The sequence below is a fragment of the Protopterus annectens genome, chromosome 5.part0 (assembly GCF_019279795.1).
Source record: "Protopterus annectens isolate FY-2018-M chromosome 5.part0, PAN1.0, whole genome shotgun sequence".
Taxonomy (NCBI): domain Eukaryota; kingdom Metazoa; phylum Chordata; order Ceratodontiformes; family Protopteridae; genus Protopterus; species Protopterus annectens.
The window spans coordinates 1,729,831,390-1,729,856,841 of record NC_056735.1 but is presented as its reverse complement, the minus strand read 5'-3'; the positions used below and the strand labels follow the sequence as shown (position 1 = coordinate 1,729,856,841).

Here is a 25,452-nt window from a genome sequence, read left to right as displayed (position 1 = left end):
TTGGCAGCAGGTACCTAAACGAAGAAAGCACACAGAAAAGCAAGTTGCTCCAAGTACACATTCCATGCATGCACGATAGAGCAATTATTTAAACTGAAGAGATAGGACAATTAAATGGTACCTGGTTATCCCAGAGGACACAAGTCAAGGATTACCATAAAGACCAAGAACAAGTGAAACATGCGAGTTAAGGAGTATAATGTTGGATGTAATAATTTAGTACAGTGTAGGTTAAGGATCCTGCAAACATCACACAGCTCTTTATTAGTTCTTAGGTTTCAAATTATATTTATTAGTACAGCAACTTCAAACTCACTTATGTGCTCTGCTACGTTTATGAGTTTTTAGTCATGTATTACAAGTGAATTGTAGGGGATACCCATCAGTCTTCCTTTTTGGAAAGACTTGTATAAATTTAGGATTGTGTCTCTGGTCCTTTAATACATTTTCCCCACTTTCTTACTGAACTTTTATTTTAGCTTGAATGTAATGAGAGTGGTACAGACCAAATAGTTTTCAGCATATCCACGTCTGTATATTTGCATCTTACTGCACATATATAATAAAGTAGCAGTTAAAGATGGTTTCTAAAACTGATTTGATCTTTTGCAGACAGCGCTTTATGACAACATGCATGTTGAAAAAACAGTCCCAAGGATGAAGCAGCAGCAAAAACTAGAAAACCAAACCACCAGTCTGACCGAACAATGAAGGAAACCCACCAACAATAGCAAAAACAGTTTAATATCACTTTACTTCAGAATTAAATAAAATGCACAGCAGCACCCCCTTCAAATCAAAATAATTACCTAATAAAAAAACATTTGTGTAAAATGCACTAGCAAAAGGAATACAGACATTTAAAAGGCACACATCTAATAACATAACAGACCGCTAATTTTAAAACCGTCAGCCTTCTATTCTTCAGAAAACATTTAAATATTCAGAGACATTAATACCAGTTTTTTTCGTCAGCCCGTAATCAGAGCTGCCGCATAGTTTCTCTTTGTTCCAGTTGGTCCTTATAGGACCCCCCCCCAATATTTCTAACTACACGTTCCAAAACGGAAACTTTTTAAAACACTACATGTAATGGAATGATTAAATAGAGCATTGTTGATGTTCTTAGTTCTAATACAATAGTAGTGCTCTTTAATTCTTTTACTAAGTGGTCGTGTGGACATGCCTACATAAAAATTCACTGCACACAGAACAAACAGCAAGATAGACTATGCCACTAGTATTAGTATTGCAATTGTATACACCATCAATGGAAAGTGTCCTGTTCAAAGAGGGTAAACCAATATAGGGTCCCCCTAAAATAAAACTACATGAAGAGCGGCTGCTCTGAGCCAAATGCCTGCAATATGGCATGCCAAGCTGTCTGCAGCAATGTATGGCAGTGCCAGCACATAACTTACCATCACCTGGCTAATAGACTGCAGATATGGATACAATACACAAAGCTTGTGTGTCACCTACATGAGGAATCAAAAGGAAAGCATGGACTGTCCGACCCAGCAAGCACAATGATGTGTAGTTTTAACCATGCTACTTACAGAAAACTGTGTGACCTACAGAGGACACTAGGAATTTTACAGGTGTCCGCCTTGCATATTCTACATCCATTCCTTGACATATGCTGTAGCACATTGAGAAGGTCGTTTCCAAGGACTGCAGAGAACAGAACAGAATCACCACTATGCAGGTGTTCCACGACTGACTGCACACATATCTACATAAAGGCCCACCTGGTCCATAGTGTGTCAGGGTTTACTATCAAAAGGGCGATTCAGACTACAAATTGTCAACACCGAACGCCCTAGTTCAACATTTGAAAATAATTAAATAAATGTTGAACACACAACAGCGAATGCACATTAGCATTTGCTGTTGTGGATTCAACATTTTGAATGCAGATTGCCCTACAGTGGGAATTGGGAAATGTACCCCATCCCTCACTGCAGTGCAATCTAACTAGCAAGGGTCGTGGGGGCACAGCCCCCACATGGGGGGTGCAGGGGGGCTTGACCCCTGCAAAAACACTCATTGCTCATGACCAGAAGTTTGGTATTTTTGTTAAAGTAGACATTCCAGAAATGTCAACTTTCCTGAAATACCTCAGTTATGTTTATGTTCGTAGATTTGATTTCTGACATTTCAGATCTGAAATATGAACACTCGCACATAGAGTGCGAGATTTTTGTAGTAAACCATGTGTCAGACATCAGCAGGAAAGACCTCCACTCTCCTCACAAGCAGCGATTTGTAGTGCACACAGTATCTTTAATATGTCTGTGCACCCCACAGGCAGTTACTAGGACTCTTGTATCTGGCACACATCTGGGGTGTACCAACATTTCATGCGAGGTGACTTTCCTCCACGATCATCTGCTTGGTAGGTGTACATATAGGCAGATACGCAGTCTACTATAAACAAATCACCCCGCAATCAGGTAACAGGCCAAATACAATTCTGTCACCGTTGTTTGTTGTAGGGAAGCAGAATATGCACTGGAAGCACGAGTGATCCTTCCCGATATGCATCCTCCGTACCACCTTAGAAATGGCATACCATGGTGCAGATGCACATTGTGAAATAGGTGTCTGGTCACTTTAGGGATGCTTATACCACTTAAAGGCATCTGGTAGGGCAATGTAGATGGATATTTTACATGTGCCCCGGTTATCGGTTATGTGACATGACTGTGAAGAAGTAGATCCAACCTAAAGGAACCACTCCATCAGGAGCTATTATAACCATTGAAGGAAAGTTGCCAGTCAGACGTGGAGGAACAGGTAGCAGTAGGTCCTCATGAGAGACACAAAACAGTTGAAATGTACTGCAACACTGGGGGAGACATAATTTTGTTTATAACTATGGACCATGACAAGCAGAATAAAGTGACTATCAAACCCATGTCATGCAATAGGGTGGGCAAAGTAAAAAAAATGATTATACAATAAGCAAAGCCTTACTACCCACTCAACAAAGCTAATAACTCAGCTAAGAAAGCCCTATATTCCACACACAAACCTCAAACTAAGACTCGATAACCTGTCCAGTTTCAATGCTCTTGTTCCTCAGCAGGCCAACAGAAAATCCCCTACACTTTACCACCAGTTTCCAAAATTATAATTCCCAAAACAGCTGCTCTCCTGGCACAGAAATTTTATACCTCCCTCTCCAGTGCCACCAGGACACCCAAAGAAAAGGTACTCTTCCTACTCCTCAACTAGAATATCTGCCTCAAATAAGAATTTCACCACCATTCTGGCGGTCTCCAAACAAATTTGTTAAATCACACATATTCCTAGAAATGACCACCACTGCCTTACTTTACAGAAACTAAAGCAGTTACTGGTCAGGCAAACAGACCACTTATTTCACTCTCAACTATTTAAAGTTCTAAATGAACAAACTTAAGACAAACATTATAAAACTCAGAAACTAAACCACTCAGCAACTTCTCCAAGCTGCACCCCTCTGACCACTCTCTCCATTCCCAGCCGCAACCTCTGGGAATCACTTCCTCCTGACCTAAAAGATGCAACATTGTTCCCCAAAACCTATCTGTGGTGGTGCTGCAGTAGCATTGTCGCCTCACAGTAAGACGTTGACCTGTTTGATTCTCAGCTAGAGCGTCTTCTGTGTGGAGACATGCGTGAATGGGCGTACCTTCGTTGAAGGTTGTGCGTCAGGGCCAGCAACTCAGCACGTAAAAATCTACTGCCAATCATTAGCAGACCGAAGTTCCGCTGTGGCGACCCCTAACCGGGAAAAGCCGAAAGACAACTAAAACCCATCTGGAAACAAACCTTAAGTGTACTTGTTATATTTCAGGCCACAGCACCTAAAGATGACTGCACTCAATCCATCACCTCTCTTCTACATAGTGTTCTGAGCCTTAATACATTCCTTCATAGTGTTCATTCTACCATTTTATACATCAAATATTTTTCATTCCTATCTTGTAGTTACTTATTCATGATCAAAGTATTTTCTATTCACAATATTGGGCTTGTACAGCATAAATCTTATATTGTTTGCTCTACTCAAATGTTACTATACAGTACATACACTGAAAAGTGGAGCAAACAATGTAACACCTATTAAAATGCTATCAATGCACTGTTAATGTAACAGTCACATACCAGTCACTGAAATTGTTCTATTTTTCCTACCACAGAGAAAAAGTCAGAACTGATCTCTACTCTGGTACACAAATTCAACAGAGAGTGAAGTCCCTTGTAAATATTGCTATAGCTCTACTCCGACTATTATTTCTGCCCACAAGTAACATTGTTACTCCTTTAAATTTCTACTTACTCTACCCCGTAAAGGGTACATTATCATAATGCAAAGTATTTTTAGCTGTTCAAATTATACACAAGCAAGCATCCGTCTGTACTGCATGCTTATATATATATATATATATATATATATATATATATATATATATATATATATACACAAGCATTTGTAGTGGATAAGTTTCAATGGAATACTGAGGTTGCACTACTGTGAATGTATATAAAAAAAATCATGTGGAATAAAAGTAATGTGAACCAATTCAACATGCTACTGTGAATCACTTTTTTTTTTACACCGTACTGTCAAAGAGGACACTAACATTTAAGTAACCTGTGACAATTTGTACCTTACAAAGTGTATCTGACATTTTGTCCCTGGGCCTCCTCTGAGAACAGGTTCCACAGCCATTCCAATTTTCCTGGTCAATGAATGTTTATTTTATTCACACAAATAAAATAGTTGCCTTGAGCTCCACAAACTTGAAACAATGCTGCAGTGATTTCAGGACAGGATAACAAGTGTTTGGACCCGAGACTGAACTGAAAAGATCCTTTCCTGAAGGAAACTGGCTACTGAGGTCAGTGTGTGTCCAGATGGTACATGCTGAAAACTGGCATTTGTAATGGCTTCATCTGAGACTACACTGTTCACTGAAATTCCAAAGAAATGGAAAAGAGGAGGCAAGTAGTCCTTTGCTTGATTTAAGAGTCTCTTCTGGGATAGCAAGGAGCCTCAGTATTCCATTGAAACTTCCACTACAAATGCTTGTGTATGTATAAGCATGCTTGCTCGTGTATAATTTGAGCAGCTAAAAATACTTTGCATTATGATAATGTACCCTTTACGGTAGAGTAAGTAGAAATTTAAAGGCTCTAGCTGAGAATCAAACAGGTCAACGTCTTACTGTGAAGCGACAATGCTACCACAGCACCACCACAGATAGGTTTTGGGGAACAATGTTGCATCTTTTAGGTCAGGGAACAATGTTGCATCTTTTAGGTCAGCAGGAAGCGATTCCCAGAGGTTGGGGCTGGGAATAGAGAGAGTGGTCAGAGGGGTGCAGCTTGGAGAAGTTGTTGAGTGGTTTAGTTTCTGAGTTTTATAATGAGTTTGTTCATTTAGAACTTTAAATAGTTGAGAGTGAAATAGGTGGTCAAGTAAAGGAACATTTTGGCTCCCAGCAGACTTAATGAGCTATGAAAGCCACATGGCCAGCTTTGCACAAAAGTGAACTTAGGCAGCTACCCCTAGAGCACCCTTCAGGTATTTGGTGGTCACTCTGAATTCATCCCCCCCATTTATTTACTTAAGTTGGAAAGGAGCCCCTAGTTGAAGAGGGCTCTATAAAGGGAAGTGTTGACTTTCTATTCATGGTGATGGCAAGGATTACAAAACTCTACAAACTGACTGGCCAGGTGCAATTCAAGATGTTTTCACTCAGTGGTCACACGACAACTACTAGAAAACCTGCACATATCAAACAGTAAACTGATGAGTTATGTAGCTTTAAATAGCAGCAGGAGCAGCCACAGTATGAGATTATAAATTTTTTTCCGGGTAAATCACTGAAAATTACATTCAGTAAATAAAGCTAAACATGGTTTCGTACTGCTTATACAAAAAATGTATGGTGATGCAAAGCATGTCCTGTTAATTTTAAGTGACAAAAATTATAGAAATTGATCAGAACAATACATTTGGTCAGTAATGCCAAGCAGAGTTCTATGCTTCTTAATGTTCAGAAAATTCATGTGAAGTATAAAACCTGTTCTAGTAACTTTTTAAATAAATTACAGCAATAATTTAAAAATGCCCATCACTCTGGATCCCCATTATTTTTGTCTCAGATTTTTAAGATTAGAGCTGTGAACATCCTTGAAACTCTTCCTCCCTTTTTGCTTGTCCATCATAGAGGGTTGCAGTTGCTAAATGACAGACCTCTACATTTCTGACCTCCCACTATTCAAAAAATAAATGCTATGTAAACCTGTTATTCTATCAATTACCCAGGTGAGCAAACAAAATATTTACAAACTTTCCTGGACTTGGGGTCTTTCTCCCCATCAGTATATTTTCGGTTTTGTCAGTCTTTCTTGCAGAAGTTAAGCATTTTTTTTTTTAATTTTAAGAGATGAACAAATTTCATGCAGTTTATGGATGTAGTGAGAGAGGACATGCAGGTGGTTGGTGTGACAGAGCAAGATGCAGAGGACAGGAAGAAATGGAAACAGTTGACCTGTTGTGGTGACCCCTAATGGGAGCAGCCGAAAGAAGGAAATATCAAGATGCAACTCCCACTACTATCACTAGGTAACAGGTCCTTAATGCTCCAAGACCAAGAGCACTGCATCAGTGGGCCCAGTCAATATCCCATGATGCCTATAAGGGCCTCTGGAATCACTAACTGTAGCTTCCAAACAGGCTTCATGCCTCATGACTGGAGAAAGGCAACAGTCATCCCTCTACACAAAGGTGAGCCATCTACAAACCCTGAAAACTACAGGCTCATAAGTCTCAGCAGTCTTGTATTTAAAGCCATGGAAAGAATTACCAAGGAGATTATCAGAGATACAGTAAACCTCCACTCACTGGGCCCAACCCAGTTTGGTTTTGTAAAGGGCAGATCATGCCTACTCAACATGGTGGACTTGAGGTCACAAACAATGGAGGAGGGCAAAACTGTTCACACTGCCTATCTTGACTTAGCAAAGGTATCTGACAATACCCCACTTGAGCATTGTTGACAAACTCGAGAGGTTAGGTACAAACCCATATGTTACCCGGTGGACAGCCAACTGGCTCATAGACAGGACCCAGAAAGTTAGAATTTAGGAGTCCACCTTTACAAATAGGCCAGTCACAAGTGGAGCCCCACAGGATCAGTCCTTGGACCACTCCTTTTTGGCATTTACTTCTCAGAAGTCAAGGCCAGTGTCAGTGGTCTCTGGCTGACTAAATCTGCAGATTATTGCAAATTAGGAGCAGTCAATGAATCTCACTGACAAATGTTCTCCAGGAGGGGCTGACAGTCAAACAACTGGTGTCAGAGCCATGGACTAAAACTAAATGCCAAGAAATGCACAACAGTATCCTTTGGGAACTCATCCATCCCTGGTAACTGTCATATAAATAACACACCCTTTAGAGTTGACCCAGTAGTCAGGGACTTAGGGACACACAGATAGTAATCTAGCCTTTGATCTTCACATGTCTACAGTGGTGAGAAAATCATTCCATGTTACGCAACTTATAAACAAAGGTATGGCATCCAAGTCCAAGGATGTCAATGTTCCACTGTAGTCGGCATTCCTCAGACCCATCATGGAGTATGCCCACTTTGGTATGTACCCAACAATTGGAACATCCACATTATCCGACCTACCCTAGGTCCCAATTAGTTCGGATAATCGTCACTCTACTGTACAAACTCCAAGATCATGACCTGGAAATAAAATGCACACTGAAGTACATTTTTATTTTCTGCACATTCTTCCTATCGGTTCATCCCAGCTTTAGAGAGACTTACACCAATACTCAGACATGATGATCAAACTAAATTCAGCCCATAGATCAAGGGCTTGTCTTATGAGAATTTAAGAAAAAGATGGATGGGAAAAACGTATTACGTTTGTTACTTTTAATTTATATGGTCTTATCTAGTTTATCAGGCGTATCATCCTCCCATCATGTTTGTCTTGTGTCCGATTGCTGTATTAATGTAATAGACAAGACCACACATTCAAAATGTAAGCAACACATAATGTGGTCTTGAGGATCAATACAAATGCAAACCTTTTCTTTTGGTACGATAGTGAATAGCATGGTTACTATAGGCTAGCTCTTAATGACATATACACTTTCCATTGCTCCATTATAGGTCCTTAAGTACTAGGCTATCTGCCCTGCAGGCCACTTTATGCCTAGCCAATGTCAAATTTTGGTGCTTGAATTACTCTATCCCATTTGGTGTTACATTGGCCTTTGCCATCCCATGGTGAAATTGTATACTACCCTAGTGAGAAAAAATGATCATGTGTGTCTTGTGTCTTTCGGCTTTTCCCGGTTAGGGGTCACCACAGTGGAACTCCGTTCCGCTAATGATTGGTGGTTGATTTTTATGTACCGAGTTGCCAGCCCTGACGCACAACCTTCAACAAAGGTATGCCCATTCATGCATGTCTCCACACAGAAACGCTCTAGCTAAGAATCAAACCAGACAGCGTCTTACTGTGAAGCGATGCTACCGCACCACCACCACCGCGGATTGGCTGAGAAAAAATTATCATACCATGTCGAATTTCAACAGATCCATGCATAGTATAAAGCACTTCGTAGATGCCTCTGTCCATTAGTAGTACAGGGAAGAGTCCTGGAGTAAAATCTTTCCCATCAATAGATCCAAGTTGTGTTCGAATATGGACAGAGAAGTGCTTGGTTTTACCCAGATGTGGACTCTGTTCCAGAGCAGCAGTATCCTTGGATATATACCTGTCTCTCCAAACTTCTTACTGATGTTTATATCACTAGTCAGTATTATTTCTGATGCCATTTGCCTTGCTCATAAGCAGTAAGTCCATCAGTTTGGAGTCAGAAGACACCTTGTATGCCAGACACAGGTTACCTCAACCTTCTGTAGGATACAGAGTATAGTGTGACAGAGCTCCGAGTCAGTCCATGTAGGACATATTGTTTAGACCTTGTATTCTTTTAGTAAGGTATCTTAGTGGGTGTTCCAGTTGCTACCCCCTTTGGCACTTCTGTTCAGACACATGCATTACACTCAATGCTTGGCCTAAAGAGAGCCGAGTAAAGGAAGACCGGCATCCCTAGATCCAAACATAATCCTTTTGTTTATAAGCCGTGCAATATAGGACTTTCAACCAACAAGTGTCCATTGCTGTAAGAAAAATAAATAAATAAAATAAAAAAAGTTAGGTCACTGTCCACAGAAGTTCCCAATCCCAGAACAAATAGGAGCTTATGGGGCACATTTGGCACCAGTTTTTTTTTTTTTTTTTGGACAAAAACTTTCCTGCAAGATTCCTTCCTTATCTCCTGCTCCATTCTACTCCTTAATGCCAAGAATATTTCCTTACAGCATGCATCACTGGTACACCAGACTTTTTTAATGTAATAGTCACCTGCAAACGTCCTCTATGACTAAGCCATCACTGCTACTGCTCTTTCCAGTACCTGGAGATTTCCTCTGCAACAGTGTGGCTGAGCCCGTTCACTATTTTCACACTTTGGAATTTGCTGTACCATTCCTAGCTTCTCACTACCCTAACAACCCAGAATACATTAGGTGAAATAGATTGTGTGTGTACTACAATTTCAAAGATCTTCAACTTATACTTTGGTCCAACCACAGAATCCAAACGCAATATGACCAACCAGTATCCCAAAAAAATATAAATAAATTTTAATTTTCTCTGACATCTTGGCTTCACAGCTTTCAAGGAGTATAAACACTTACAACCACCTGCCTTAAATATACCTAAAAAATCTCCATTATATCACGTATGTGTTCTAAAAGTCTGACCTTAAAAATTCTCTTACTTTCTCCTACGTAACTTGAAACAGGGACATCTAAGGGCATATCCAATGCCCAGAGTCTCACAATTAAACATCCTATTTACTTCAAATCTTATACCATTAATTTTTGAGAATTTACTATACATTTACAACTTTTCCACAACTTTTTGTGCCTTTAGTGTATATAACATCAGGAATATTAAATCTACCATGAACCAAAAAATCTCCAATGCTTTTCCCTCTTTTATAAGATGTCATGGGCAGCACACACCCTCACTCTGAAAAATCTGAGGATTCTAAACAACCCCAATATAATTTTAACCAGGTCCAGCAATTTAGGACTAAAATCAGTATAAGTGGTAACAAAAATACATGCTTTGCATATTGCTGGACATTCCATTATTATTAAAAACCTGTCCAAAGTTTCTTTTCCTGGTTTCTTTCTCCAAAGTGTTCAGATGTTCTTGCAACATACCCTCACGGTAATCTCTGTCTATAAAAATCTTTAGAGTTTTATCCTTTTCTTTCATAAAATCTTCTCATGGTTACAAAAAGTCAACGAATTCTAAGGAATTCGCCATATGGTAGACCCTGTATAACATGATGGGGATGACAACTGTACACCAGCAGATACGGAGTGCCTTCCTGGAATTTTCTATATGCAGTGGTTCTACGTGCATTACCATCACTTATGTCAATCAGCACATTTGCTATTAACCCATCAAATTGTAAGTTAAACTTATTATGTTGTAAAATCAAACACAGAAAATGTCCAGACACTCTACCCCCATCACATAACAAAAATCAAGACACAACAATGGTAAAACACTGTTTGATAACAGACCCAAGCACAAATTCGCATATATGGGGCCGAAAGCTGTCCCTGTGGCTGTACCTTGTTTTTGATGGTATACATGTCGATTAAATTCAAAATTATTTAGACAAAAGTACACCAGTCCCAGAATATATATTCAGCTGTGGGACTATTCAAGAAAAAGAAACAAAGCCTCCATACCAAAATTGTAACCAATACTGGTGTACAGTTTTTGACATCCAGTGCAACCCAGAACATGTATATCCATAGAACACTTAAGATAAAAAATTGAAAACTTTTATAACAAGGAAAACAACTTTCGATAATGAAAAAGAATGCAAAAAAAAAAAAAAAAAAAAAAAAAAAAAGTCCAAATTGTGAAGAAAATAATTCCTAGCTACAACTATAGGACAACCTGGGGCTTTCAATAATTCCTTATGGATTTTTGGTAAAACGGTAAAAATATGCCATACTGCAATCATCCCATTTAAATTATTACTACACATCTGCTTTGGAGGAGAAGTTTCCCAACCTAGAACCTTTGTTAATTAATCGCATTATTTTAAAGCTGCAATATATATAGCAGAATCTACCACACCATAAACCTCCTTATCTAACAAATGTTTATAGCATGTGTCCAAGTATTGCACATAATGCATTAAAACTACTTTGTTTCCTTTGCGGGTGGGTTTGAACACCAAATCTCTTAAGTTCACTTAGTGCTTTCCATTCCCTTTTGGTTAAATTATATCTTAAATCTAACATAGAAGAAAACTGTTTAACCCCTTTCATTAAAAAAGAAGGCATAAAAGGTATTCCGACTCGATATGACTAGTGTCCAGTAAACAATGAGCATTAACATTTTCATTTGAAAAACGAATAAAAACTAGCACCACTAACGTCACTTTCAATTTGTTCATTCTGTTAATCATTTACAATATGATCATCCGGAGAAAGATTAAAAACAAATTACTTCAGATGTAAACACATTTAATATCATGCAAAGTTGGTACAAACTTAAGCCCAGAGTTTAGCACAGCAAGACCCTCACAAGATAAAACCTCCCCCAACAAATTCACCACATAATTATTGTCCATCATCAGTCTATGAGGCAAGCGACTGCCATTTACCTCTTTTGGGTCGTTGTACGGCTGTAAATCTTTCTGAACCCAGTTTCCTTGTTTCAGCTGCCATTTCTTCCCCTGGAAACCTCCTCGGGAACTCTGTACACCATTCCAAAATCTCCAATTGAATTCTTCCACCTTTTGTGCCACTGAAGTGGAGGATAACCTTTGTACTCTCCCAATTTCCCCTTCAAATGAGGTGTCCCTCCGATGCAGAGAATGAACCATCACAGCTGAAACTTGTTCTTCCTTCTTACTGACACCTGACATGATCCCTCGATCTCTTCCAATTGCTTCTTGATGAAAAAACTATACCATTTTCATAGTCACAGAGATCCCTTGTTATATATCCGAATCCGATATTTAATTTATCTTTAATGTCAATTGGAAAAGTATCAATACATTTTTTGGCCAGAAAGAGAAGATAATGTGTTGACTATATGTTCCTTCAGATCTCGGTTTCAACCAGTCCCTTTCCACAAATATTGTAATCCATTCTACCTTACATCCGTGTGCTGCTGCCATCCATCTCCTAATCCATCTCCTATTGAACTACTTATCCTGTTCATTATTCAGATCAAAAGGAAACGAGGGATCTTTGAATGCTCGCAGCCCCCGCGGGGTAAATGTCCAAATCAACATATCTCTGCAGGCTTTGAATGTTAAACACAAGCAGTTTCTTTAAAAATTATCTTTTCCAGTTGTTCCAACAGTACCTGGCTTTCTGGTGACAATGTAGAAGCACATTTCCGGCCAACCACATTAAACGGATTATCACATGTGGATTTCTGTCACTTTCCCATTTATCCCAAAACCTTGTGATACGTTCTCCTCTGTTGACTCCACACCATCATGGGAGACTATTTGATTTGTCCATATTGGAATCATATTGGAATTATAAAAAATGAGGCAGGTTAATATTCAGATTACTGGCCATGTAGAAAAATATAAGCACAACCACAGAATCCAAATGCAATACAAACGACCAACCAGTATCCAAAAAAGAAATGAATTTTATTTTCTCCAATGTCTCAGCCTTCAAGGAGTATAAACACTTAAACCACCACCTGTCTTAAATATACCTAAAATAATCACATAATTAACTAAACAAACTAAATTAAAAATCTCCAGTTACACTTAAGTCTAACCCATATCAATTTTTTTTTATCTGAACACCATCATATTGGTCATTTTTAATATGCTCTAATATAGTGTCCTGCAAGCCTTCTACTTTGCCCCATGAAAATGCTTAAAATGTTCTGCTATAGGACTTTCCTGTCTACCATTATTTATATTAAGTTTAATTAATTATGTGATTATTTTAGGTACCTTTAAGGCAGGTGGTTGTTTTAAGTGTTTATACTTCTTGAAGACTGAAGCGGAGACGTCGGAGAACATAAAATTCATCTCTTTTTTTGGATACTGGTTGGTAGTTTATGTTAAAATGTATGCAGCTTTCATTTTCATTCTTTTTAACTGATTACACAGTGTGCCCAACGGTAGCGTTGTCGCCTCACAGTAAGACGCTGTCCGGTTCGATTTTCAGCTAGAGCGTCTTCTGCATGGAGACATGCGTGAATGGGCGTACCTTCTTGAAGGTTGTGCGTCAGGGCTGGTAACTCGGCATGTAAAACTCAACTACCAATCATTAGTGGACCAGAGTTCCACTGTGGCGACCCCTAACTGGGTAAAGCCAAAAGAGACAAACAAAACCAGTGTGCCCAAGTCTAATTTAAACCCAACATTCCTTTCAACACGCATGACCTGTACTTTGTCTTGATGCCTCTGACATACTTGCATACTTCATTATCAAACACTTCACATTAGCAGCAGTCGTCTTTTACTGGTACAACTCATTCACTTCCATCTTTTCAACGTGCACACACTCATCTTTACTTATTTGTGCACAGTGGATCTTTCCAGGGCATTCTATAAAACAGATTAAAAGGCAAAATGCCTTGCTTGCTTATTTATACCCTTACCAACAGAACAGTCTTGTATTTCAGTCCACACCTTTTCTACACCTCACAGCTCTCGTCTCCATTACGGTTACAATGTATTCTCCTTTTATTATTCAGGACCTATCCTACGAATGCCATCTATTAATTTTAAAATACTGTGAACTAGCAAACATATCCCTTCTGAATTTTGTATACCATAATTTATTTCAGTTTTATCAAGTCAAAACAATTCACCACAAATTGAATCTTTGGTGTAATTCTACAGCTCAATAACATAAGCATTTACAATCTCTGCTTGCCCTTGTACTCCTGTACAGAACACTGTAAATAAATGGATTCTCTCCACACAGTATTTTTCTCTTCTACAATACTTCTGCCCCCACACAGTATTTTTCTCTTCTACAATACTTCTGCCCCACCAACATGAAAAAAAGTGCAATACCTTTTAAACTCTGTGGAATTTGTTTGCAAGGTGGAATTTCTATTTGCAAAGCCAAAGTTTCCATATTATTTGCCAAGGTGGCTTCCAGGAAGGAAATTCCTGGTGGTTTCACCGGAACATTTTTTCCAATGAGAATTTTACTTCCATCAGGAAATTCCAAACAAGACTCTGGAAAACAAATGTATTTCTTCTAGTCTACAAAAGTAGTTCTCACTACCTCAAACATTTCTCCACAGTGACACAATGTAGCATACAGATATTACACTGCTCAGCAAAGCAACAAACACTGTAGAAAAGCTCCTCGCCTCAATGATATAGCTATACAGACCGTCTTCTACAACAGCATGCCACATAACATAGATTCTTGTAGCTAGGCATTGGCACATTTAAAACACGTACTGTAGACTACAAGGGCTACACTATACAAATAACTACACAGCAGGAAATTGGAGGAAGGGATGACCATGGCCACAAAAACATAAATCATTTAATCTGTAGATGTGAAAATGAGCATAATACATTCTGATTATTACAAGGGATGAGATGGGGTGACCTACACAATGAACATACTCAGTAATACATCATGAATGGCAAGCCCATCATGCTTATGTTAACACTATATGCTCGGATGTTGGGAAGGATATACATTGTAGAGCTTATGCAACATTTGTTATAACACCATGTCTCACAACACATGGATTAGCACTGCCCAGCTATACAATGAAACATGCTGTTAAACCACCAGGGACTAAACGCCTATTCACTGCACAGGCAGCTTGCCTACAAATTGGAATGGAAGATGCAAAATTACTAGCAGGAACCCAGACAGAATTTACCATTCCCCAAGGTGCAATAACTTGAGTTAGACAGGACAGAAATTTCACAGGAACATGGGTATTTAATCAAAATTATTGAAACATTCAACAGTCAGACCATGGACCAGAAAAAAAAAAAAAAAAGACTACAGGTGAACATGTAGAGCAACGAAGGAACAGACACTGGCACCTTCCTATTTCCTATTAGAGAGGTAGGATGTTATAGAATAGGTAGTGGAAAGGAGTCAAGAGTTGTTGGGGAAGGCAAACATTTCTTTAGAATTTAAGAATGTGGTAGAAATGAGGGATAAAGAGATAGGAGAAAAACAGAAATTAAGACAGCTCGAAGGTTAAAGGGGAACCTTATGAATCAAAGGAGCAATTGTAGAGGACTAAAAGGGAAAAATGGGAGTATATGGCTAACACGTACGAGTTTAAAATGGTTACTGTTATGCAAGAGTAAGTTTTTATATACCAGCACTGCTTTCAAAAAATTAGCACAATGACTCCAGTAACAGAAAATAGAAACAGGCACTGACAAACTGAGTCTATGAAAAGAAAGATAACCAGAAACCCCACTGGAGGTGTTAAGAGAGGTTTCAGAAATTCTATGAAAATTTGCACAGAGCAGAGGAATAGGGGGGATCTAGAAGACAAATGGAAATATTTAGGGAAGACTTAAAATATGCCAATGTGAAATTAATATCAGACTAAAGAATTAATAGCCAAGATGTATGGTTATAAAACATTTGTCTACACTAGCTAAAAGAATGGCTAAGGTGTTTCCAAAACTGACCAATATTAATTAACAATGTTTTATGGAGGACAGATTTAACGTATCTGGACAAAGACAAACACAACGGGGGTACAAAGGCCCAAAAATAGAAACAAACTTTTAAGTATCACTCATATAAACTTAAAGTTGCTAGAATAATACATTTTGTGTTATCATGCATTTTCTGAAGGATACAAAGTCTGAAACTCCATGTCTAATTTAGTGAATTCAATCCTCAAACCAAAAAGTAGTTGCTGCACATGGGATTTCGGAGCAGTTTAAAGTAAGGTCAATTGTTGAAATGGACTGTATTCATTATTTACACAACAGTAAATCATAATTAAACATATCTATCTGTAATATTTAGAAAGATGCATGTTTAATTAAATTGATTACTATGGTCCCTCAACTGCATATGACAAAGTGGGTACTTTTAGGTTTAGACATGGATTAACATCCTCCCTATACTGTGAATGACAAAATGTTTAATTAAACCCTATAACTGTCTAAACTTTACAATTCTCCTATCCACTGACTACTATGCTCTCAGTTGTGTAAAGACTGCAAAGAATTATCAAGCTATATAGTCCAATTTAAATATTGTACATATAGACAACTGCAACAAATGTCTCAAAAGCAGAGTTTATGAATGAAATGCAACGGTCTTTCTTAATCTGATTTCTATTCATGCAGAGCACCAAGCCTAACCAGACCATTACTATTATATAAAATAGGAATATATTACAAACAACAAAAGTTGCTGCCAAGAAGAAACCTCAGTCATACTTCTCAACTGCCCCCTGGCAGAGATGCCCTCAAGTCTGGTCCCAAATTAATATTAAGGGTATGAAACGTCCCCTAATTTGGGATATTCTCTCCGTTTTTAAGCTTTATCACTAATTCTGGAAGGAAGAGGTTGAGCACTTTTCAGTTTTAAGCAAAATGCTACACAAATACTTACCAGAGTAGGGCTCAAATTTTCATCGCTCGAATATGGGACGCCTTTTTTACACCGATACTATACACTAAATTTGATATCAAGAGGATTTGTATTAATAGCTTTTTCTTAATAATAACTTGAAATTTGCAACTGCAATGGCGGATTTAGGCTTTGGCGCAGGGGCGCGCGCCCTCCCCCTTTTTTGAGAACCCACTGTACAACCTGGAGTAAAAAAAAAAATAATAAAATAAAAATAAAAAAAGTTATTTTAACTGTCTCGATTGAAATTGGAAAATGTACTACCAAAGCAGTGCACAGTTGAGAGATTAACACTTTCCGCAGTATGTTTTGCCATTTCAGCTCACAGATAGTTTACTGTATTGTACACTATGTATTTGTTTGCTGTTTGCGTCGCAAGTCCCAGTGGAAGACCCAATTGGAGCAGACAGTCAGGCGATCTGATCATCCTAAAATCTTGAGTGGCTCTTCCAACTGCATCTCACATTTTGACTGAGAAAGCACTCAAGAAGAGGAACTTGTCTAAACAAGATGCAGGTTAAAGAAGACAGAGGTATTTAAAGCTATTGGTTTACTGCTGCTACAGTTTGTATACTGTCATCATTTTTAACTATATGCTCATTTCTTGTGCAAAAAACCCCACGTTACTACACCTTGAAGTCCCACTATTTCATTTGCTATACTTTTAAATGTGATAGCGCTAGCCATTTTTGATTTGCGGTTATTTGCAAAAACTGCGGTCGCGCCTAATTTCAAGTGAATTCGCCTATGCATTTATTTAGTTTTTCCATAGCTATTCAGCCCAGCCTTTCACTTCACTTTTCAGCCCAAATAAAGAAACATGCATGAAGACTTAGGAAAGTATTTAATTTTATGATGGAGTGAAGCATGCACACGTTACGTTTTCATTTCTTTATTTTACTCAGAAAAAGCTGTTCAGGAATTTCTTGTATTTTTTTTCAAGCAGTTCTAAAAGTGCAATAAGTCAGGAAACAGAGGAACTCTGCAGCTAGTGGGAAGTTTTGTGGATTTAATTTTTCAGGTACAAGAAATCATCTAGTTAACCAATTAATAAAGTGTAAGTGCCTTTATTGAATTATTTCAGATTTTGCCTGGTAACCACATATTAAATGTAAACAGCATACACAACTTAAAAGGGCATTCAAGTTGAGTGCTTTCATTCTAAAATTGTGTTTATGTTATCTACAAAAAACTAGTCAGAAATCGTGCAGGCATAGTATTCTTGACTGGCACAACAGACAGACTAACTAGGTGCCGATTTGTGACATATTTTATAGAATAAAAATATGCATTATTCTGTTTTATTTCATACTTGTGACAGTGCATTTCAGGCATGGATTTTGCATGTAAAGTGCGAAACTTATTTTGTGTTCCCTTTGATATACAATATGAATGATTGTTTGTCAGGAATAAGTCGTTGGTCTATTGCTCAACCTTGCCTCTTGAATTTTTAAATTCAGTAAGTCAACTTTTCTGATGCTAACTGTTGTCTCTGTTGTAGACTTGTTAGGTAAACAGTATCTGTTATTTTTTTTTTTCACCCAAGAGGCTTGATTTGCTTTCAGCCAGGATGGAATTCCTCTACATCTAAATCTTTTCAGTCTTTCTAATTTCTTGTGGGTAAATCTAGGAAAGGAAATTAATTTCCTGTAACATGTTATGTGACTAACAGCATAACAGTAATTAAGTTGCTTAGGTGTATAATGGAATGCTATATTTTTGAGTCAATTTATTTTTGCCAAGTATATTTTGAGCATTCTGATTTGCTGCTTTAACAATATATGGTGTATGTAGTTTGTATTAGTTTTATAATATATAATATAGGGATGTGTTTCTGATTTGCCACGCACTAATATTATTTTGATATAAAATTGTATTTTTTATACATATGTTAACCAGACAAGCCACCAAACACAATTATCCTTATTCTGGGATGACCCAGGAGAATGGCTTAGGTAAGTGATTTGCTCATAGTCAAATGGCAGGGGAATTGAAGGTAGAAGGAATGATTTCTTGTACCTCTGGTTACAGGAAGTAGCACATTAACAGTTCAGACTCTATCCTTTGTGCTGACAGATTTTACTCCCTTTACATGGTATTATATAATATACAGCTTTGTTTTCTTTTCACACCACCAGCTTTACATGTAGTATTAACTTCCCCAGATTTTGCAGACTTGCCTTGATTTTGTCTCATATCATTTGCCTTGTTTTTGTTTCTGCTTTTCTGGTAAATCACTGAGGATTACAGCCAGTCAATAATGCCAGATGTTAGAGCTTCATACTTCTTACTGTTTACAAAATGCACGTTGATGCAAAACCTGCTGTTCTTGTAAGTGTTTTATGTGAATTAGAGTAATATTTGAAAATTGACCCTAATGTTTTGCCTTTGTCCCCCCATTATTTTTGTTTTTGTCCACGCATTATGAGGAAAGAAGTTAAATATGAAGGTCTTGTGACTATATCCAGCTTAAGACTCTTTCCCTGGTCTTAACTGCTTGTTGGGTAATTTGCAAATTTATCATATAAAATAATTTCCTTTACCTTAATGTGTAATAGCATAACTTATACATCATGATCATCATCTTCTTTCGGCTGTTCCCGTTAGGGGTCGCCACAGTGGATCATCTGTTTCCATTTCTTCCTGTCCTCTGCATCTTGCTCTGTCACACCAACCACCTGCATGTCCTCTCTCGCCACATCCATAAACCTTATCTTAGGCCTTCCTCTTTTCCTGTTACCTGGTAGCTTCATCCTTAACATCTTTTTCCCAATATACTCCGCATCCCTTCTCAGCACATGTCCAAACCAACATAATCTTGCCTCTCTGGCTTTGTCTCCAAACCTTCCAACCTGGGCTGACCCTCTAATATACTTATTCCTAATCCTGTCCACCCTCGTCACACCCAGTGCAAATCTTAACATCTTTAACTCTGCCACATCCAGCTCAAACTCCTGCCTTTTTGTCAATGCCACTGTCTCCAACCCATATAACATAGCTGGTCTCACCACCCTCTTGTAGACCTTCCCTTTCACTCTTACAGGTACTCGTATGTCACAAATCACTCCTGACACTCTTCTCCACTCACTCCATCCTGCCTGTACTCTCTTCTTCACCTCTCTTCCACACTCACCATTACTCTGAACTATTGATCCCAAGTATTTAAACTCATCCACCTTCGCCACCTCTACTCCTTGCATCCTCACCATTCCTCTATCCTCCCTCTCATTCACACACATATATTCTGTCTTAGTCCTGCTGACCTTCATTCCTCTTCTCTCTAGAGCATATCTCCATATCTCCAGGGTCTCCTCCACCTGTTCCCTACTCTCACTACAGATCACAATGTCATCTGCAAACATCATAGTCCATGGGGACTCCTGTCTGATCTCGTCTGTCAACCTGTCCATCACCATTGCAAATAAGAAAGGGCTCAGAGCTGATCCTTGATGTAACCCCACCTCCACCTTAAACGCATCCATCACTCCCACCGCAGACCTCACCGCTGTCACACTACCCTCGTACATATCCTATACCACTCTTACATACTTCTCTGACACTCCTGACTTCCTCATACAATACCACAACTCCTCTCTAGGCACCCTGTCATATGCTTTCTCCAAGTCTACAAAAACACAATGCAACTCCTTCTGACATTCTCTGTACTTCTCCATCAACACTCTCAGAGCAAAATGCTATATGAGGTCTGTTTTCAGGTAGTCATGTTTTTTTCTAAGTGTATTTTAGGTATTCAGATTTGCTGCTTCTGTAGTGCTCTCTGTATGCAGTTATTTTATTATGCATAACTTATTTGAGGGTTTGTTTCTGCTTTCCATTTTATTAATTTTACTGACACTTCAACTGATTTTAATTTATATCCTATATCATTTTCTAAACACCTTCCTACTTGAAAAAAAAAAAGCAAAGGTGAAGACCAATGGATGGGAAACTGGAAATTCAATCCTGGTCTGGCCCCCATGTCTTTGATAGGCAGAGCCAGGCAGTGATATGCAAACTAACATAGCCCACCACATAGCTTTTAGAAACTTCCTAACATACCCCCTCTTAATAAATGCACATCATACATGAGAACACAAATGGATTGGAGTGGATAGGATTGGATTGCGTGGCTAGGCTTATAAGGGCCCTAGTCATTAGCCCAGTATATACCTGTGACTGTATTTACAGATGCTGTTTGTTTGATATTATTTATGTCAAGTCATTTGCACAGCAGAGGCTCTTCATTTAATATAAATACATTTCTGGACATCATATAGTGAAGACTTGTTTAACTGATTTAGTAATTGTTAAGTAATTACACTGTAAGATCACTGATGACATATGCTAAAGACTGCCTCCATGAACTTTAGGAAAGTTACCGAAGCAACACTCTGACTGAAACACAGTGCAAAAAAAGTAATGTTTGTGTGTGGTACAGCTGTAATTATTATTGCAAATTTCCGGGACATAATACATGGAATTAAATATGGGAGTGCTGCCAGATACTTGTGTGAATGGTATGCTACAGTGAATGTACCACATGCATTTGACAGACTTGTATGTTATACTGAGGTGTTCATCTTGATCTGCCAAACAATTGTGCAGATGGCATACTGTATTGTTCATAGCACATGCATACATTTAACAGCCCTGCATATCACATCAGGATGATCTTGTATTTTACATATATGCAGCATCTCAATTGCTTGGCATGAAGGGAAACATCATAATCCATCCAGCATGTGCCTGCAGCACCTAAAGATGCAGTGTGAAAAGCTGCAGATGAGTGGAATAAAGATACAAAATGCTCCATCAGCCATCCAGATCTCTATACCTCTACAGTATTTCATTCTTTCTTTTCAGTAAAACAGTTTGCATAATCCAGGCAGCTAAATCCAGGACATTACGACTTCCACACTTGTGTGCATGTGCGGGGGGGGGGGGGGCTTGCAGACCGATGGAGCAGCAGTAGAGTATATACAGTGTTACCTGCAGTGGTACTGTTCCAGGTTCAATTAACTCTCTGGACACCAGCAGTCAGGAAGAGAAAAAAATGAACAGCAGTTGCTGGTTTATATACTTGGAAGGAGTATGCTTTTTACTATAATTCTGCCATATGCAACTCGCCAAAAAGCCCATAATCTAGGTAGACAGTAAAGGGTGAAAAGCTAGAGTGCCCATGCTCATTGTGGGAAAGGAATGGCATCACTGCCACTAGTATGAAAAGAGGATGACAACACTGTCTCCAGAGTGACCTACAGATGGCAGGATGCCACAAACTGTGATGCCAAAATGTCTGGAGTCAATGTGGTTTGAATCCCAGTACTGCCAACCAGCGGTGAAGTAATAGCAAGAAAGTGCACACAAGTCTAGCTCAAAGCAACCTGGCTGAAACAGCAAAAAATACATAGATGTCCTTTTCATATATGCTGTCAGAGCATTTCAAAGTGGCCTTTTAACAGCCCACTAAATCCCAGTGTTTTACTTACCAGCCCTTTCTCACTGGCCTACCTTTCAGACTGCGCCACCCCTTCTGTAAATTCCTGGATCCGCCACTGAACTGTGCGTGGCATTTGCAAAGCCTCATATCACAATTTTGTCAAAACAGTACAAGCATAGCTCTCAACCTTCTATGTCCAAAATGAGGAACACTAGCCCTCACAGTGTGGAACAAATGGGCAAAATGTGGAACACATACTAATGGCTAACAACTTCAACTAGGAAGGTCATAGGATGGTTAAAATAAGCTGGTTTTACTTATAATGAAGATCTTTTTAATGAATTCATATGCTTCACTTCTATTTACAATGGATTTCACTCAAAAAAAATTCCTAACACTGAACGTGTGACAGAGTCTTTCAATGTGCAACTTCGAGGAACATGAACTTTTTAAGACCCCAAATGAGGTACGTTCCTCGTAATGAGGTACACTTGAAAGGTACGAGTAGAAGAAAAATCTTAAAAGCTAACTCGATGTACTTGACATGACAAATGTAACACTAAAGTAAAAAAAAATTGTCAAAGTACAACCAGAATAAAATACCGCGGGAGAGAGATACGTACTGTAGTGCAGCTCTATGTGTTTGGAAACAGCGACGCTGGACTACAATTTCAACAGAACGAGTCAACATCGGCCGTCGTTAATTAAATAGAATCATCATTAGTTCTCTATAATCTCTACCTTGCGTAGGAGATAACTGCTTACGTGCCTTGCAGTTTATAAATGCCTCATAACACACACGTCGATAAAAGGGAAAAATAAATTAAAAAAAACTGGTTTTACAAGCACCAGTTTGTCCCAAAATCCTACTTCAAGCACAGAGCTGTGCAGATGCCCCCTCGTGGGCAGTGGGTCAACTGTAAGTGGAATTTCTGGGTACAGTCACCGTATGTATCAGAAGCTTTAACCCAGCTACAGACAAAACAAATGTAATGTTTACTAAGGAATGTATTGCATTAATACATTATTGCAACCTCATCACAAGTAAACCAACCTCACAGAAATACAGTTTTGTTTACTTAAGCTATCTGGAAAAAAAATGTACGCATATTCCACTTAAATACCATTCCACTAGTTAATATACCACGTCTTAAAAACACAAAACGTACAGCATTAGTATTTGACGTTAAATATAGTCCTGCGACACTAGAATCCACTTCTCAAGTGCACATCATTACGAAAAATGTTCCTCGTGTGGGGGTTTTAAAAAGTTCGTGTTCCTCGAATTTCCACTCTGAAAGGTTCTAGCACACATTCAGTATTAACAATTTGTTGGATATCCCTGGTAAATATATGGAATAACTATTTTTATGAATTCAAAACTATCACATTTTAATCATTCTAATGAGCTTCCTAGCTGAAGGTGTTATAAAGCTTTTAGTAAGGGTTCCACATTTGCCCATTTGTTCCACACATGGCTCTCAACCTTCCATCGCTAAAATGAGGAACACTTACCTACATAATGTGGAACAAATGGGCAAAATGTGGAACACACACTAATGGCTCACTAACAACTTCAAATAGGAAGGTCACAGGATGGTTAAAATATGCTGGTTTTACTTATAAAGAAGATCATTTAATGAATCAATATAATAAATTTCTATTTATCATGGATTTCACTTAAAAAAAATTCCTAACACTGAATGTGACAGACTCTTTCAATGTGGAACTTTGAGGAACATGAACTTTTAAGACCCCAAATGAGGTACGTTCCTCGTAATGAGGTACACTTGAGAGGTATGGAAGAGAGCTTGCGCTCCTCATTTTTGTAGTTTGAAAGTTGACAGCTATTCTGTGCAAGACAGCGTCTAGTAAAACTAATATCAATGCACGGTACTTACTTAAGAAATATGCCCATCTTAACCCACAGTCGAACCGCAACTGCACGTTCAAACGGACTAAAGTAAATTCCACAAATACTTACCCCATGGGAGAAAAGATGATAATCCCACATAAACATCACAAGTCCTTTTAAAGTGCTCAAGAGATTCCAATTACATTAATGACCGCATTAATATTTTGCACCTGTCCAAATTTACTTACCTGTTAAGCTGCTAATGACAGCAGTTCTACAGCCCAAACCCAAGATGTAAACAAGCCCACACTATGGTGTTTCTAAGCCTGCGTAGATATTGTGCGGATCCCTTCCAACAACCTCACGTACAGATACCTATCATTCTCCCTCAGAACCAAACAATGCAGGGGTGTGTCTAACAACAAGAATAATTTCCCCACCCCTGACTTTAAGGTAACAAGGCTATATTGCTTAATCATTTAAAAATCGTCTTAGAAGAGCGGAGCCCAAACAACAATGTGGGCGAAACCAAGTTTCGAATTACTTAAGCTAGGTGAATTTAGTTGGCTGGGTGCCAAAGGGAATGTTGCGCAAACTAGCATAATAAAACTATACTGGATCTTACTAGACGTCATGAGAAACGCAATAGTGAGCTACCTGTCCCTAACAAAGACAGCAGCGTATTTTCATGTAAAATGACTGGTTTCTTAGTACATGCTGAAGCGCTGTTGATTTTTGTCAAGAATTTAGTTTCCTTTTTTTTTTAAGTAAAATGCAAACTGATGAGACCTATGGGCCCCAATTAATGTATTTGAGTGGAGTGCCCATTACTCAAAAACGCCTAGACTAGGGGGAAGAAACTCAACCCAAGCCTACAATATTGTACACCTCTCAAGTGTATCTCATTACGAGGGACGTTTTTCATTTTGAGTCTTAAAAAGTCCATTTTCTCACTGTTCCACGTTGAAAGGGTTGCTCACACATCCAGTGTTAAGAATTTTTCAAGCTAATACCCATGGTAAATAATAAATCATATTAATTCATCAACATAAGTTCTAAGTATACAGTGACACATTTCAACCATCCATTGAGTTTCCTAGTTGAGGTTGTTAATAAGCTGTTAGCAAGTGTTCCACATTCTGCCCATTTGTCCCACATTATGAGAGGCAGTAGCCCACATTTTGGGGATGGGAAGCTGAGAAGAATGAATGTCAAAGTAACCTTTTTTGTCATTTAGTCTACACAAGTGCAGTCTAAACGAAATTGCGTGCATCTGGCTCGGATTGAGAAGACATATACAAACATACAATGATGCATACAACGGACGTATATCATCATTTCACATTAGACATAGATAGGTTCATAGGTTGGTACTAGGCTATCGGCCCTAGGGCCTC

The 25,452-nt window shown here is 38.6% G+C and overlaps 1 protein-coding gene across 3 annotated transcripts in view; it reads right to left on the bottom strand.

The window, feature by feature from the left end:
• LOC122801867 (occludin-like) overlaps window positions 1–24,553 on the bottom strand; it is a 171,592-nt gene extending 147,039 nt beyond the window's left edge. Inside the window, exon 1 of one of the 3 annotated variants that reach the window (XM_044071526.1) lies at window positions 24,304–24,553. The gene's annotated coding sequence lies outside the window, so the exon portion shown is untranslated. Of the gene's footprint in view, window positions 1–22,823; window positions 23,001–24,184; window positions 24,249–24,303 lie in introns of those variants that run through there. The other 2 variants (XM_044071528.1, XM_044071527.1) reach the window with 2 other exon arrangements.
• Window positions 24,554–25,452: the final 899 nt, after the last annotated feature.